Below are 13,982 nucleotides of genomic sequence, written 5' to 3' on the forward strand. Positions count from 1 at the left end.
AATATGACTGATATTCCTTCGCACGCGAGACGATATGAACCAATGGGAGCCACTCGATAGACCTTCATCCATATAATTGTGGTAAGTGCATAATTTCTGTTTTCACAATTTATCTTGCTCTAGAGATATTTTGACCATAATCTGCCCTTGTCCTGTGACTGGTGTGAGTATGGGGGCGCTAGTGTAGTTTCGCACCTCCCCGTTTAATGGTTTTCAAACATGTACAATCTCACCCTAAATAATTCACAACCTAAAATACTTGCATCTGAGCCTCCAAAGTCCAGTAGAAGTTGAATATTTGCCGTTTTGACACTTTTTTACAAAGTTTTAGACCTATTTCGGAATCACTCGGTCGCTTGATCAAGCTCAGCGCTGCACATAAGCAGTCGGTACGCGTACAGTACGTACCACCTAGTGAAGTGCAAGAAGAGCGAGTTTTTCTATGGTATCTTCAAAAAGATTTTTTCCCCTCTTTCAGCTTGCACCAAGTATTACGGTAGGGGTTTTTCACATTTCTTATTTCATTCAAACAAGCACACACACGCACACCCCACACACACCTTCACACAACAAACATCAACCACTCTGCACAACCACTACCGTAATACTTGGTGCAAGCTGAAAGAGGGGGAAAAAATCTTTTTGAAGATACCATAGAAAAACTCGCTCTTCTTGCACTTCACTAGGTGGTACGTACTGTACGCGTACCGACTGCTTATGTGCAGCACTGAGCTTCAAGCGACCGAGTGATTCCGAAATAGGTGTAAAACTTTGTAAAAAAAAGTGTCAAAACGGCAAATATTCAACTTCTACTCACTTGTTCACTGCAACCACCCTGCCTGTGGGGAATCTACAGGTTGGACTATGGCATGCCAATGCTGTACAGAGCATACACTTTAAAAAATCATTGAAATATCACTTTTGTGACCAAAATTAGTACTAATTTCCATACAGTTGCAATTTATTTTTCATTAGTAACTTGGGAATAATGTTTGTATTCACTAGAGCGCTCAAAAACTTGAATTTTGGGCATATTTTGTGTACGCCCTCTATTGGTGGAAAATAATATGGCAAGAAAATTTTCATTTTTTATCTCTATTTTTAATTAAGAAAAAAATAATTTAAAGAATCAAATTTACTTAAGGGCCAAGTTGTATGACGAATAGGTGTAACGGAAACTGTCAGTGTAAAAAAATCAAGCATTTGTCCCAAAGAAAAAGAGAAAATAAGCCAAACATTGTCATCCTTATTTTGCCACACATGGAGATATAATTGAGAACAAGGTTATAATCATAACCTTGTTCATTGAATGAGTGCTTCTACTGGACTTTGGAGGCTCAGATGCAAGTATTTTAGGTTGTGAATTATTTAGGGTGAGATTGTACATGTTTGAAAACCATTAAATGGGGAGGTGCGAAACTACACTAGCGCCAGTAATCAGTATGGGTAAATACACGGTGAGCTCCTGGGGGGCGTTTCATGAAAGGACTTGTCGGACGTTTTATCCGACAAGTCCCATTTCATCCGACAGTTACCATAGTAACAGTACCTCTCAGCCAATCAACATCAGAGAAAGATGTCAGATCTGACAACTTGTCGGATGAAAATGTTGATGAAACACTCCCCTGAGCGCCGGGCCGCTTCGCGGGCCGGCGCTCCCTGCCCCTGGGTTAGGTAAGCCCCTGGGCTCCCGCCCCCTACGCAGGCTAGGCGGGAGCTCCCTGACCCTGGGTTAATTAAAAGGGAGATACCACGTACCCGTAGTTCTGCCAGATCACGACCGAGATACGGTCGGTAGGACTACCGGTAGTCGGAGGCGGTAGTATGCGCGGAGGACGTATATACTAGTAGTAGTAGTGACTAGGCTCCTACTAGTTTAAGCAAACTACTGTCTACTCCAGCTCCTCTTCGCCCTTTAATTTTATCTTGACAACCCGGGATTCTAATACTTCTTACCTGTCCAGTTCCTGTGCATCTATTGTTGAGCTGTGCGATTAATAGGTAAGAACCATTCGCGATCCGCCTGTTTGACACTCCGTCAGTCTGTGATGAAAAGGCTGGATCGATCGGAGCTAGCTGTGCACAGTCGACATCATCGTCATGTGACTCGTCATGTGCGCTCTTAATCTTGCCAATGCTAGGGCGATGATGCATGCTCACCCGCCCCCCCCCCCCTCCCCACGGGCTCGCCCCTGGTCTAAAAGTCTTTTTAAAAGCATTAAACAATGGAAAATGGAAGGAAAGCGGGAAAAGAAACTGGAAAATGTGAGAAAGAACAATCCATCCCGAATTAGGACTACGTACAGATACATCATGGGAAATAATTTAAAGATGACAAAAATGGCACTGCTGGCTACCCAGAAGGAAAAACCAGTAAGACCAGTAAGAATTTTTACTGGTTTCCGGTAGAATTTTACTGGTTTCCAGTATATTTTTACTGGGCCAGTAGATTTTTAACTGGAGACCAGTTCCAACAATTGCATTCCAGTTGAAACAAAGTAGTAATACCAGTTAAATTGTTTTTCATCAAACTGGTGTTACTGGTCCAATAAATGGTTTCCAGTAGATTTTTACTGGTTATATATGTTTACTGAACCAGTAAAAATCAACTGGAGATCAGTTGAAACAATTGCATTCCAGTTGAAGCAATTAAAGTAGTAATACCAGTTAAATTGTTTTTCATCAATCTGGTGGTACTGGTCCAATAAATAATGACTTTATTTCAAGTCAGATCATTTGACAAATTATGGAAATGAATCTTGCAATTTCAGAGAAAGTTATTATCGTTATCATTTATCATCGTTATCATTTATCATTGTTATCATCATTCTTATAATTATCATTATTATTATTATAATTATTATTATTATGATTATTATGATCATTAATGTTATCATTCTTATTACTGTTATCATTGTTATTGATATTGTAATTATTATTAATATCATAATTATCAAGTATTAACATTATCATTAAAATAATTATTTCCTTTAATTATGATTAAGATCAAAGCAAGATAAAAAAAATACATATATTTTTTTTTGCAGGAATTTCTGCATTTTATTCATAAATCAACAAATGAAAATAGAATGATACAATAACAATGACATAAATGAGTACATTTTTGTGTGACAATCGAAAATATAAATAATGAATAAGGCTGAAAAATACATAAATGAAGCACGTAAAATAGTAAAGTGGGTAAAAATGCAGGGGCCAGCTATAATAAGCAGGTAACTGCTTGAAACAATAGCAGCCATGAGGGAGGGCTACATGGGAACCGTAATAATAGGTTATGAATAGAATTCGATAAAATGATGTCACAAAAGAGAAAGTATAAAAGTTTAGATTTTTAATGGGGAGAGACAAGATAAAGTTTTTTTTTTAAGTGCGAGTGAGTGCTAGTGGGTGAGTGCAGGTGATACATTTATGAATACTTAGAAATAAGAAACTTTTTCAATGAAGCTTTAAAAGAAAAAAGAGACGCGGACTGTTTGATGTTATGTGGCAAGGCATTCCAAATATCTGGACCATGGTGGCGAATTGTTTTATGAGTGAGTAAGATTATGGGGTTGGTTAAGTGGATATCTGTTGAATGACGCGTTGGATAAGTATGTATGTCTTTGTTATAGATAAAAAAATTGCGAAATGGAATTGGAATGGTATTTATGGAAAATTTAAACATAAATATGGCTATTTGGTATGTGTTAATATCCTCAATTTTCAATGTCTTTAAGTTGTGAAATATTGGATTAGTGTGTGCAATGTAATGTGAAAGTGTACAGATGCGAAGTGCCTTTTTTTGAAGACGGAATATAGTTTCTATTCTTGACTTACTACTATACCCCCAAACAATGTTGCAGTAAGATAAGTGGGATAAGATGAATGAATTGTAAAGCATAAATAATGACTTTTTTGAGATATAATATTTCAATCTATATAAGATTCCTATCCCTCTGGATGTCAACATACAAATATTGCGAATGTGACTGTTCCAAGTCAAATTTGAATCAATCAAAACACCTAAAAATGTGGTTTCTTGTTTTTCCGTGATGGGAATATCATCTATAAAAATGTTGTTGAGAAACTTGTGTTTACTTTGAATGTGTTGAAAATACATAAAATTTGTTTTGTTTATATTTAAAGAGAGCTTATTAGCTCTAAACCACATTGATAATTTCTTCAATTCTAAATTAAGTGTTGGAACAAGTATATTTAAGTCTTTGTGTGAATAGAATACATTTGTATCATCTGCAAATAAAACAAACGTTAATATTCTAGATGCATTCACAATGTCATTCATATAAATCAAAAATAACAAGGGACCCAAAATAGATCCTTGTGGTACTCCACATTTTAAAGTACAAATATTAGATGATTTAGATTTAAAACAAACATAATGGCGTCGATTGCTTAAGTAATCTTTAAACCAAGCGAGAACCACCCCCTAACTCCATATTTCATTAATTTACAAAGTAAAATGCGATGATCCATGGTATCAAATGCTTTCGACAAATCCATAAAAACACCAACAGTGTGTTCCTTTTTAGATAAAGAATCAGAAATTTTGTCACATAATTGCAAAAGTGCAAGGTCCGTTGAATGATTATCTCTGAAACCATATTGATTAGGAATCAGTAAATTATTGCTGTTCAAAAAAGAATATAAACGCTTGTAAACTATTCTCTCAAGTATTTTAGAGATACCCGGTAATAAAGAAATTGGACGATAGTTTGAGATAAGACATGGATCATCTTTTTTGTATATTGGAATTATTTTTGCAATTTTCAGTAGATCGGGGAAAATACCACAAGAAAGAGAACGATTGAAAATATGCGAAAGCGGGGAGGCTATAAAATAAATTATTTTTTTCAAAAGATAGACACTTATACCATCATGCCCACAGGATTTAGTCGGTTTCATGGACCTAACAATTTCTAAAATCTCGTTAATATTTGTTGGATTGAAAAATAAAGAATGTTCTGGAACATCGTTTAAATATACAGAAAAGTCATCATCATTAGATGTTATTTTTGAAGCTAGTTTTGGGCCAATATTATTGAAGAAATTATTAAATGCATTAGCAACATCAAAGGAGTCTTGCATTTGTTGACCATTGTCTACGAAATTAACGTTATCACATGTTTCCTTTTTCTTACCTAAATTTTTTTTTATAGATTTCCATAATGTATAATTATTATCTTTATTATTTTCAATTTTATCAGAAAAGTAGGATTTTCGAGCTTGGCGTATAACTGATGTTAATTTATTGCGGTATTTTTTGTATTTATTTATATTTTCAGTTGTAGGCGATTTAATTGATATTTTATATAATCTATTTCTAGTAAATATGGATTTGATTATAGTTTGGGTAATCCAAGGTTGTTTGCTCTTCTTTTTATTCGATTTAATTTTTATTAATGGCATATTTTTTTCGTAATAATAAAGAAGTTTGTCCAAATATTTTTCATAAGAGTCATTAACATTATGTTCAAGATAAATATCTTGCCAAGATTCTTCAGCCAAATCTGCCTTCAATGACTCAATATTACGATGGGTTTTTTTCCTTCGCATTATAGTGTATGATTTGTCAGTAGCCTTGAGTTGGCGTTTATCGTTTGGATACATTGCAAAAATAGGCAGATGGTCTGAAATGTCATAGTAAATTATTCCATTATTGTTATTATCAAGTGCGTTAGAAAAAATATTATCAAGTATTGTATTGGATACGTTTGTAATTCTAGTAGGTTTATTTATAAGATGTTGAAGTCCAAAAGATGATAATAGATTTGTAAAATGTTGAGCGATTGCATTGTAGGGAAATGATAGATCAATGTTAAAGTCATCCATGATATAAATATCTTTGTTTTCACGCGAAATTGAATCAAGACTGGCTTCCAATTCATTTAAAAATGTTTCAGCTAAACTGATTGGGGGTCTATAAATAACACCGATTATTTTATTTTTATTTTTAGCATTAGTAATTTCTATGAATAAGGATTTTATATTTTTCAGCTCAATATCATGTCTTAATTTGAAATTCAAATCATTATGAATATAGAAAGCGACACCGCCCCCCTTACCAATTTTACGATCAATGTGGAGAAATTTGTAGTTATCGATATTGAGAATGGGAGGTGACGTTGAATGCAACCAAGTCTCTGTGAGACCAATGATAGAAAATGGAAATGTATCAAGAATGGATAAAAGTTCGCAAAGCGTATCAAAATTTTTCTGTAAGCTTCTTTTATTTACGTGCATTAAACTAAAGTAATCTGGAATAGAATTTGGAACTGTTTTGTTGAAAGCATTATTGAATTCGTTAGCTGTATAATATTTACTTTGGGGTGAAAAGATTTCAGCATTCAGTAAATCTGTTGAGTCAAACACGAAAGAACAATGTATGGCATATGGCGAGTTAAAGAAGTAAGCGAAATAGTGCTCGGTGTGTGCAAGTGCAAGAGGTGTAGGCTAAAAGCAATGAATAAAGAGTCCGTATACATGTTCACCTTTGCGTGACGATCTGACAGACTCGGGGCCGGTGCATAAATTAATCATTGTCATAAAAAAAGGTTTTAAAAGTCTATGAATCTATTGATATAGTTTTGATTTCCTAATTTTCGTGTAAAACTATGAGGTTGAAAAGATAACTAAAAATATCTTTGAATTGATAGAAAACAGTAATTAGATTAGAAATATACTTTTCTATCGTTTCATGACATCATTATACCTTGAATAACAGAAGATATATCATGGAGAAAAGGTAGTGTTAAAGCAAAATATACACACATATATTTATATGCATATTACAGCTTACTGGAGCCTCGGAAGAACATTTTGGGAGGCAAAATAGATATATAAGGAATTATGTGGAAGAAATTTATAGACGCTGATGGAACTAATACTAGTACATAAAAAACCCATACAATAGATGCACATGATGTAATCAGATTCATGCTGACGAATAAGGGAATATAATAATCCTGTCCATTCGTAAACTGGCGTCAAACAGCATTTTGGAATGGAAAAAAAAATCCTGCCCTCTTAGAAAAAAAAAGAAGAAAAAGATGTCATTGACAAATGAATGTGGTTGGAATGTAAAGCAATAGATGATAGAGAATGTCAAGAGCAATATAAGTTAACATTGATGTACAAAAAGTAGGGGCGAATGAACGGTAAAACAAGGTTTCTATTAAGCATAGTAGTGTATAGGTACGAGCATTAAAGATCCTCATTTGCATAGGAATTCGACATATTTACGTGCTGTAAATTGTAACCTATTCATAAAAAACAGAACCTATGATAATGTCATCTGAGTGCAATTAAGATTTTTTTTGCAATACATCTGACAATAAACAATGCCAAAATGGTTTGATTTCAAATGGGAAGAAATAAAGAGAAAAATGCATAGCAAGCAGAGGTGAGGAAACGTATCGGAGACGCAATTATATGAGATCCCTGTCATGCAGGAATTTATGTTAAAATAGGGCAAATAGAAATGGACCCTGTACCAAATGAGGAATTTTGACTCTGAAAAGGGCAAGTCGCTTTTGAAATGTAACAGCTGAATAATCTCATTCGCATTGGTATAATGTAGAAATGCGCATGTAAACCAATGATGATAGAAATATTTTCCTTTTACATAATAACAGCAGGGGAACAACGTATATAACAAGGTCTCCTTCGTGTTGGAATTCATAAGACATGTAAGATGGATCACATTTGCATAGGAATCCGACACATTCACGTGCTGTAATTGTAGCCTATTCATCAAAAACTGAATATGTATTATAATGAGGTCGAAAAAAAAGGTATTAAGAATTTTGCAGTGCACTTGAACAACCAAAACATTACAAATGGTTTGATTTGGAATATAAGGAGATAAAAAGCAAAATGTATAGACGTGTTTTGTATCGAAGATACCAATGAGATCCCTATTACACTGGGTTTTCTATTTACCAAATGAGATCCAACATTAGCTCTGAAAATGGCAAGGTGAAGTTAAAAATACAATCGTATTTATAAACTCATTTGCATTGACCATAATATTTATAGCGATATTTTTATAGGAATGTGTTTGTAAGGCAACCTGTTCTAAAAAAAAGAAGAAAAAAAAAATCGTAGAAAATACAGTTTTAACTTCATAAAACTTCGGAGGAGAGTATGGAAAAGATTTCGGTTAATAACAAACAAACAGACAACGGAATTATAAAGGCATCGTGTACAAGATCAGGTCATATGCAATGTTATCACGTTGAGCTTCATTTTAATGAATTACTTCATTTGCATATGAGAAAATTAATGCAAGACTTACGTAAACTCAGCATTATTTTTTGGAAAAATAAAGAAAATCACGCAGTGTATGTATGTATATTCCTCTGATATAGTCAACTGGTCTAAAGTAATGCATGTTTTTTTTTAACTGGCCAAGACCAGTAATACCAGTAATTCTGATGATGCTGATCACGTGGTTTACCTCATTTGCATATTTTCTATTTTTCAGAAAGAAAAATCAGGATTTAGAATGGAAAATCCTTGCAATGGCACTCATTGTTGTTTAAAAACTTTCTAAATAAGTGTGTGAACTAATTCACAATGGAAATGTGTAATTTTAACTTACTAACCATCTCTTCCATCACATTTCACTGACCATGGTATATAACAAACCAAATGCATGTAATAAATTTGATTTGATTTGATTTATTGTTTTCTTCTGCATCCATAACATTCGTATAATACATTTTTCATAACATAATAAACATAATATGCTAGCATTTTTGGCATGAATCATAAATAAAGAGTATTAAAAAGATAATTTCAGACAAAAATTATTAACTATATGATATTCACAATTTGCAGGAGAAGGATTGTCATCATAAGCAGATTGCTTGAAAAAAATGACAATCCCAAACTTATACTAATTGAATTAATTAATACATTTATAAAGCAGAATGGGCATACATTTTCAAATACAAAACATGAATTCATGCAATATTATAGTATGAAGATGATAAAGCTGAGGGTGACGGTGATATGATGATGATGATGATGATGAAGGCCATGGAGATGATGGTGGTCATGATGAAGATATTGGTAATGACTAAATCGAAGGAGGAATAAATTCACGATAAAAAGTATATGACACAGAAATTTTACTTCAAATATTCTGATAATAACATAGATTTAACGTTTGCCTTAAATGAGTGAAGAGACGAAGATTGTTTTACAGGCTCTGGTAGAGAGTTCCACAAATCAGGACCATGGTGTCTTATGGATCTCTGCGCAATAAGCAATTTAGGGTTGATTAAATGGAAATTTGAAGAGTTACGGGTAGGGTAAGAATAAATAGATGTATTCAGAGTATAAAAATTGTGGAATGAAGGTGGGAGCATGTTATGTACGTACTTAAACATAAGTAGTAAACTTTGAAGAGTATTTATGTCAAATACTGTTAGAGTCTTTAGTTTATGGAATAATGGATTTGTGTGTGATAAATATTGGGAATCAGTACAGATTCGAATTGCTTTTTTCTGTAATAAGTATATTGTATTAATTTTAGTTTTTGCACATGTTGCCCAAACTATGTTGCAATATGATATATAAGGCAATATTAATGAATTGTAGAGTATGACAAGAGTTGTATGTGGAATAATGTTTTTCATTTTGTAAAGTATACCAACGTTTCTAGAAATACTAGTAGTTATACGACGTACATGTTCATTCCAATTTAAATTTTCATCTATTGTGACACCTAAAAACTTTGTTTCTCTTTTCCTTTTGAGAGGAGTATTGTCTATGTTTATATTGTAAGGAAATTCGTTATCATGTGAGTGTGTATGCTTGAAATATATAAAGTTTGTTTTATCTATATTGAGTGAAAGCTTATTACACTTAAACCACAAAGATAATTTTGGTAATTCACGGTTAATTATATCTACTAAAGTTTCTAAGCTATTATGTGAACAAAAAATGTTGGTGTCATCTGCAAATAATACATATGATAATAAAGGTGTTACAGAAGTCAAATCATTGATATATATTAAAAAAAGCAAGGGGCCTAGGATTGATCCTTGTGGAACTCCGCATTGTATTAACTGAAAATCAGAAGGAATATTATTGTGAATTACATATTGTTTTCTATTGGACAAATAACTCTTAAACCAAGATAGTGTAATTCCGCGAATTCCACAATTTTCAAGTTTTTTAAGTAATATCTGGTGGTCAAGAGTGTCAAAGGCTTTGCTTAAGTCCATGAATACGCCTATTATATGTTCTTTTTTTGCCATTGCATTTGTAATTTTATCGTATATTTGTATTAACGCCTGATCAGTCGAATGTCCTTTCCTGAATCCATATTGGTTAGAATTTAGAAAATGAAAAGTATCTAGAAACTTATAAAGTCTATTGTAATAATCTTCTCTAATATTTTGGAAATGCTGGGAAGAATAGAAATAGGCCTGTAATTTGTTATTTCATGCGGGTTGTCTTTTTTTAAAACAGGATTTACCTTTGCAATTTTTAGGGAATCAGGACATATTCCGGTGCTAATCGACAGATTAAAAATATGACACAAAGGAGAGGCAATATAGTGTATGATCTGCTTAAGAAGGAAAGTACTAATTCTATCAATTCCCTGTGATTTGCTTGATTTGAGATTTTTTGTTATTTCAATTAATTCCTGAACATTTGTTGGGTTAAAGAATAAAGAAGTGTTAATGGGTGTGGGAAGAGATTTTCCAAAATTTTCATCAGTTCTGTCAAGTTTGTTTGCCAATGAGGGTCCTAAGTTAACAAAAAAGGAATTAAAGGTATCAGCTACATCTTCTGAATTTATCGCAACATCATGAGCTGTGAAATTATCTTTGGGTAATATTTTGGGTTTCTTGCCAATCAAATCATTTATAATCTCCCATGTTGCTTTCATGTTTGATTTGACTTTGTAAAGCTTCTCAGAATAAAACAATTTGCGAGAAGCTCGAATTGTATTGGTTAGTCTATTTCTATAAGTTTTGTATTTATTTTTGTTTTGAATAGAAGGGTTCTTTAAAAATGCCTTGTAAAGTTTATTTCGGGTACGTATGGATCTTAAAATTGCTTTAGAAATCCATGGCATTTTTGCCTTCTTTCTTTTGACCAGTGGTATCAGAGGAAAATTTTTCTCGTAAAATGTTTGCAATTTATTGTTAAAATTTGTGTATGCAATGTTTGAATTAGACTCATTAAATACATCCAACCATTCTTCAATAGCAAGATCCCTTTTAAACGATTCAATGTTATTTTGAGATTCTTTTCTATACATTGTCGATTTGAGTATATTTTCTTTTGGAATATCATTATCGCAAAATGAAAAAACCGGCAAATGATCCGATATATCAGATATTAACAATCCGCTGGTAATATCTCTGTTTAATATATTTGAAAAAATGTTGTCGATAAGTGTTGATGAATGGCTATCAATTCTGGTCGGTTTATCTATATGGGGATAATAGCCAAATGAATGCATTGTGTGTAGGAATAAATCATGTTCATTATTTTGGGATAACAGGTTGATGTTAAAATCACCCATTAAATATATTTGTTTTTCTTCTTTTCTAATAGTATGAAGGCACGTTTCAAGGTCTTCACAAAATAAATTTACTTTATCATGAGGGGGTCTGTAAATCAATCCAATAATTATATTTTTGCTTTTTGGCTTCGTGATTTCTATGAATAAAGTTTCACTCTGTTTTAATGATATTTCTTTCCTTACTTTGAATTGTAAATGTTCACTGATGTAAAATGCTACACCTCCTCCTCTTTGATCTTCCAGGTCACGCCTAATGAGATTATAGTTTTCCAAACTGAATATGTTAGGTGAAGTATTGTGAAGCCATGTTTCCGTGACACCAATAATGGAAAATTTGAAATTGTTTAAAGTGAAAAGTAATGATTCCAATGACTCAAAATTTTTGTTCAAACTACGAGCATTAATATGAAGCAAACTGAATTTATGTTCCATGTCTCTAAATCTAGAAGTAAAATCTTCGGTTGAGTAATAGTTATTATCAGATGATATATTGTTTGTATTGAAAATAGAAAAAATGTCCATGTCATTACTCAGGAGGATAATTTGATATTACCAAAAACTTAAGATTATTGGTATGATATGTGATTTGTGTGTAAATTTTCTGTGTCATAACAGCAAGATGGTGGTAGTAATGGTGATGAGATGAAGAGAGGATGAAGTTTAAAAAAACTAATAAAGGATGAATGTGAAATCGAATTTGCTGTTGGTGATTATGATGATGATGATGATGATGAAAAAGATGACAATGATGACAATGATGATGGAGGTGATGATTGTAGAATTGAAATCCTACAACCTGAACCTGATAATGAATATTCATAATCGAAATGTAATGAACACTCTTATTTCTGAGTGTCTCAGCCATGATTTGTATGCGAAGGAACCTTTTAAACACAAAGTATCAGTGGCACTGAAATAATAAAGATACAAAATAAAGGTTTCGATCCTATCGAATAAAAATATACATTTGTATATATATTGATATAATTGGTCATCGACATCACGAAGTGTCTCAGAGGTCAGAGTCAATACAGAATCAAAGAATAATTTTAATTTGTTAATTTCTAATGAGATGTCAATTGTTGAATATCTCGTAAAATTTCTGTCTTTTATTTTTCTTGATCGATCACTTGTGTTGGTATTCAAAATAAAAATTAAATTCTAAAAGCTAGAAATTAAACACAAGTTTCTCAAAATTAGTTCATGACCTCTGAAAACATAAGGATGGTTCGTGAAAAGGATGATAAATTAGCACATAATGTCATGTACAACCAAAGGGTGGTGCCATAATGGATATACTGCATGCGTGCTGGTATAATCACATAATGCATGGTTGCATAGGGCCTATACACATGATGGCTGCATACAGGTTGATTCAGCAAAAGCTGGTGGATGTAAGAAAGGGAAAATTTCACAATGTCCAATAGATTTGCTACTATTGTCAATAAATGTCTGGACGATCAAATGATTATTATAAAAACTGCCCTGACCTGGCAACGGGTAATACATGGACAACGTGATGAGTTTATTCACCGATTAATAACAATGGAACACCCCGTCACGTCACATGGCCACCGAGATAGCAAGAAACATGTATAAAGGTACGGTCCAGTAAACCGCCATATAGGCACAGTTGATATTATCCGGGGACAAAGCAATGAGGTGTCCCTAAACTCACTCATATAGTGAATTGCAGCAATCAGGAAGTTGATTACATAAAACATTTTTTTTTTTTTTTTGTATTTCCCTTCCCTTTGTTTATCGATTTAGTCTAATTTTTCACTTGAGGCGCCAAAAACAAGATAAAATAAAATGTAACAATTCGAGCCTTCCAATTTAGAGTTCACTTTTCCCGTAAAAGATTGATATCAGCTCACGGTGAATAAACTACATCCGCGTGTGCACCTTCACATTCTAGTTCTACAGCAATAAAAAAAAACGAGATCTACAAAATACATCCACATGTCTTCATATTAGAGTCGCACAATATGTGATGAAATATGAAGTATACTAATGGTAGTCACTTCTTTAACAATTTCTGCAGAAATTTCGCATCTCCAGTATGAAAAAAAGAAAGATTCACATAGAGCTAGATTTAGCGTACACTTTCACAACTAGCTAAATGAATCTCATGATATATTGAAATTGAAATTTAATTGTGGTGTTTACAAAGACAATATAATATATTCAATATTTTCCTTCTAGATAATCTAGAAATTATCGCATTTAACTGAAGCTCTATAAGGACTTACAGGTAGTTGTTTTCCTTCGAACAAAACACAACCAAATATTTTCATATGTTGTTGATTGAATCTAATAATGTATATTGAAATATAATTTGTATATTGATGATAATCTTATATGTTTAATAAAAAATATCTGCAGAAAATGACAAATTTCAAATATTAGATCCACA

The 13,982-nt window shown here is 32.8% G+C and overlaps 1 protein-coding gene across 2 annotated transcripts in view; it reads left to right on the forward strand.

Annotated features, from left to right (window-relative positions):
- The window catches only part of LOC129267647 (proton-coupled folate transporter-like), a 48,748-nt gene that overhangs the window by 6,245 nt on the left and 28,521 nt on the right, over positions 1-13,982 (forward strand). The window lies entirely within an intron of this gene.

Source organism: Lytechinus pictus, chromosome 9 (genome assembly GCF_037042905.1).
Source record: "Lytechinus pictus isolate F3 Inbred chromosome 9, Lp3.0, whole genome shotgun sequence".
Lineage (NCBI taxonomy): Eukaryota > Metazoa > Echinodermata > Echinoidea > Temnopleuroida > Toxopneustidae > Lytechinus > Lytechinus pictus.